Genomic DNA, 5416 nt, shown 5'->3' with positions numbered 1-5416 from the left:
ATGGTTAAATTTTTATAATATTCTTCTTTTTTCTCATACCGGTATATTAATAAAATTTTTAAGTGATTGAAATTTCTCTTTTTTAAAGAAATACTTGTTTCTTTCTTTTTTTCTTTTTTTAAAATTCACCTTCCAAAGTTCATTTTCCAATAATTTTCAGCATAGAATATAGAAAGAATTTTTTAAGCTGTTTATCAAAAGAAAACTTTTTTAGTTTCCTCTCTTCAAAAAAAAAAAAAAAAAAAAAAAAAAAAAAAAAAAAAAATTATGCACTGAAATTGTCTCATAGCATGCCTTTAATTAATACTGATGAGCAAAAAATTTTTCTCTCATTTAGATAATGAGTGAAAATTACTTTTTGAAATAAATATTTAAAATAAAATGATGATAATTTAAAAATTGTTAAAAACTATGCACAGATTTAATCATATATATATTATTCATATTTTATATTATATCTATTTATATTATTATATATATTAATTTTTTTTTAATTATCCAAGTAATATGAATCCTGACGCAAACCTACATTAGGTATAATATGATATTTTAAATAAAAAAAAGTCTACTCTTTCTAAAGCTACTTGAAATCTCGTATAACTGTTAAAACCTTCATAATTATTATGGCTCTACCTACCTTAGTAAAATGTCTAGCGCTACGCTTATGGATATTATTAGGATTGAAAATCGTTCTACTCTAGCTAGTCAGAAAGCGGAGTTGCGTTTTCGATTTCATCATCAAGGACAGAAAAACGAGTTAATAAAAATGGAAAAAAATTCTAAATTATAAAGCAAACGATCGTTATATAAATTTGCAACCATCCTTAAAAATAAATCATTTATGAGCTTCCTGATTATTTGAACTGTAAAAAAATGTGACGTGAATGAAATTTAAATTGAATTTTTTAAACTTTCAGAATAAAAAAAATGGCAAGAAAAAAGAGAGCAAGGCATACATAGTAAGTTATGGTTTGTTTTTATTAAAATATTAGACATAATTTTTTGTTCCAAATAAGTTATTTTTATTATTTTATTTAATAACAGTAACGAAAATTAATCAGGCAAATTTCACATCTCCTAGAATTTAAAAGATGAACGCCTAAATTGATAAGAAAATGAATTTTAAAATCGTGAGGTCGTCATATTTATAAGAAAATGAATTTTAAAATCGTTTGGTTTTAAAATAGTTTTCGACTCTTTGAGAATTGTGCATTGATTTTTTTCTTCTTCCTAATTTTAGAAAAATGAAGAGATCCTTCTGGTGAGAATCACAAGTAAGTAAGCTTTTACTCTAATTTACACAGTTCTTCATAGAGTAACATGCGACTTAAAATCTTTATAGTCGAATATTATAACTTTTTTTGGTGAATATTATTAAAAATTACAGTTAAAATATTATTTTGCCTTGATGCTTTTATGCAAACCTTCTCAAATGCAGCACTTTCAATCATTTTTAATTAAATTTTTATATGTAACTTATTTATCGTTAAAACATTGATCGCACTGTTTACGCATACTAAAAATAAAATCAAGACTATCAAACTTTTTGAAATACTTCGAATTTTTTTTCTTCTGTTTATGGCATTAGCCGTATTTTTGAAAATACTCCAACGGATAAATAAAAAAAAATATTTCACACTTTTTTTGTGAACTCTGTAAAAGAGTTAAATGTTTTGTTTACGACTTGTCTTCTTAACTTTATTTGCTCGTGGCGAGAACTTTTAAAGAAATTAACCACGAAGGAATCACCTCGAAAAATTGAGATTCTATCTCGATTTTTCTTGTAATATTGAATAGTTATCATATTAGTTTAAAAGTGGTTTGAAGGCATTTAAAAAGTGGACTAAATAAAAGGATACTTCTTTCCGATCATGGGGGGAGGGCAATGTTAAAATTTATTGAAACAATCATATTTCATCCATACTATATGAATCTATAAATTTCTAATCACATTTCGAATCACATTCAGTGTTGCCAGAACTTAAGATTAAAAAGTAGCGAATGGGAGCTCCAAAAGTAGCGGATTCGAACATTTTGTAGCCCAAAAATAAGTCATATATATATATATATATATATATATATATATATATATATATATATATATATATATATATATATATATATATATATATATATATATATATATATATATATATATATATATATATATATATATATATATATATATATATATATATATATATATATATATATATATATATATATATATATATATATATTAACAAAATTAATATCACAGCATAAATAAAGTGTAAAGTTTGCCATGTTTTGAGTGCTCTAATTTATTTGGCTATATTTCTGTAAAACAGCGCCGTTTGCCAGAAAACACTAGAATTATAATAACATTGGATAGCTCGTTTTTTTCAAGCTTTTTTATGTGTAAAAATCAGTCGGAACTGTCTTCGATATTTTAATGTTGGTGCGGTCTTTGAGCTGCATAAGAATACTAAGAGGTTTCGACCTCAGCTCGCTTCGTTCCCCAACCTCAAGAACCTTAATTACTCGCACATAAAAATGTTCTCACTAGCTAATTTTTTTTTAATAAAAATTATCTCGCGTTTCGAGGAAATTAAAAATAAGACCTAACTAGGACCCAATCTCCAACAAGAAATTCAGAAAAGTTCAACTTCATGGGTCTACATCTGTGTGTATTTAAAAATAAAAGGCAAAAAATCTTTTTTTGATAAGCAATAATTTATTTAATCATTTCTGCTCTGAAGTTCGAAACAATACAAAGTACAAACATTCAGCTCGCAGATGAGAAATGTGACTTTTCTTTTCTTTGTAACAGCATCAATAATTGTTTCAAACTCGATTGTGAATAGTTTTGATAGTAATTTAGTGAACAAATGAATATTTTGATTTGGGCCACGTATGAAACAGTATTTTAAAGCGTCTACGAAGCAACAGATATTTTAAACTAATTTTTTTTTCATTTATAGTAGCCGTAACATCTGTTGTAAAGTTAAAAAAAAACAATGATAAAAAGATAGATTTGCACTAAATGCTCGTAAATATTTTCTTTTCTCACAGCTCGCTTAGTTGCTGTGCTTACGTTACTTGCACAGTGAAACCTGTTAAGTTGAACATCTCTATAAGTTAATCACCTATCTAAGATTTTGATGATCAAGTGCAAAACTGGTAAAAACAATTTATTATCATTTTTATAAAATGACTTCTCTTATAAAACCATCAAATTGCAGTTCCACTTCTGATCAGTTTACGCTAGTTTCACTGTAGTAGCTTTAATAATTTTCTAAACTCCTTTTATAACACACAGCATATACATTACCGTGTTTATCATTTAAAGTAATTATCTTTCCTAGTTATTTTGCAATTACTATAAATGTTTCGAAAGGTTTAAAATGTTGACATTTTCGAATTAAAAAAATTGTCGTTATTTAATTTTCCTGATCCCTAAGTGCATTATGTTTCAATTAACTTAGCCATTTTTATTGAGATAGTTAATTATTATTTGAAATTTCATAGTATATAATTTTTGTTTTAAAAACAAAATCCATCTTTTGCGTTTCATAGTCATCATTGGGTGGGCCTTGGCCTTCTATGAAATATTTCTTCATGTCGTTCTCCTTGATGCCAATTCTGATTATCATTTGCGTTTGGTAATACGAATTTTATTTTAATATGATAACTATCCAAAACTTCATTTTTATTTGTTTCATTTATTTATTGCATATTTGGCAAAATGGGGTGAAAAATAAAAACTGTAACCATAGCAATACATATTATAGCTTCCTTTAAAAAAAAATAATTTCATCATTTACAACGGGCAAATCTAAGATCTAGAGAGATATAAAAATTTTCCTATTTTTCGTGCAACTGTGAATAGATGGTGATTTACAAAAGTGAAATGAATTCACTAAAAAGCATTTAACAGTACGATATTTTTTGGAAACTCATTGTCATTCACAACAACTATTTTCATTCATCAGGTTTAATGACTTCGGATTTAATTTTTCTGAGTTTCAAAGCGAGTAACGTGATTTTTTTCTCCAGCAGAAAAACGATGTGTCCAGCAGATAATAGTTGGAGTTAAAAAACATTTTCCCCATCATACTCTCCGTGCATTTTTCCATACATATCTTTGCGATTTCCCGAGTCTACGATTTGAAACATAAACATGGAAAGATTATGGACTCCATCCTCCATCAGTAAAACATATCAAGAATACAAAACTGAAGCGAGAACGTTTTCAACAACAACAAAAATGCCCTTCTTACAGGGCCGGATTAACCTATAGGCACACTAGGCACGTGCCTAGGGCCTACGAAATTCAGGGGCCTACGAAAAACTTGGGAGAAAAAATTTTTTTTGACAAAAATAATTTAGCTTTAAAAACAACAAGTGTATTTTGCATAAAATTATTAAGATACAAATAAAAATATAATATTTTACGGTAATAAATTATTTTGCAGAATCTTATGATCTAATATATTACTTTTTTGCGATTTTTGGATTCAACGAAATCTTGTATTATGCTGTAGAATTCCAAACTACGCAAAATGTCGGATTCAATAGACTTAAGTGCGAGCGATGCCAAACGATCTTGATTCATTATTGAAAGCAAATAATTTTTTATCAATTTTAATCTGGAGAAGGATCTTTCTCCTTCTGCATTTGATCCAAGAATCGACAAATATATTCTTAATGCAATGTGAACGTTAGGAAAAGTATTCACAAGTTTATCTTTAATTTGAGCCTTCCGTATTTCTTGTGCAGATTTATGTTCATACAAATTTGAAAATAGTAAAAATTCATCTACAAGGTTTTCCTCTAAATCGGATGAGTAAATTTTCACCAAATTTTGCGCTCTTAGTTTAATCTCAGATTCTGACAAATTTTTGTGAACAAGTGACAAATTTTTGATTTCTTCTTTTCTTTGCGCTTTTGGTTTAATCTCAGATTTTGACAAATTTTTGTGAATTCTTTTTCCTTGAAATTATCGTACAAATCACTGTAAGCTTTACGCCTTTTTAGTCATTTCTGAAATTAATACATCTAAAATGACGTAATACGTTTCCATACGAAGAAAATTTCAGCATATACTATTTTGAAAAGAAGGGAGGAGTGGTGGAAGGAGGGGAGGGCCCATAAACGGCTGTGCCTAGGGCCTACGAAAGGTATAATCCGGCTCTGCCTTCTTAAAAATGGTAAAGAAGCTGCAAACTTTGAGAAACATTTTATAATGGGAAGGGAAAAAATTAAAAATTATATATATATTTCAGTAAGGAAAAAAAGTAGCGCATATTTAAGATTTGTAGCGTTCGAAAAATAATAAGTAGCCCAAAAAGTAGCAAGTAGCGAAAATTCAATTTTCAGTAGCGGGAACTTTTAAAAGTAGCCCAATCCGCTACTTGTAGCCCAATCTGGCAAC

The sequence above is a fragment of the Parasteatoda tepidariorum genome, chromosome 2, assembly GCF_982258835.1.
Source record: "Parasteatoda tepidariorum strain Cologne lab strain chromosome 2, Ptep-v5.0, whole genome shotgun sequence".
NCBI lineage: Eukaryota > Metazoa > Arthropoda > Arachnida > Araneae > Theridiidae > Parasteatoda > Parasteatoda tepidariorum.
This window is presented reverse-complemented; position numbering follows the sequence as displayed.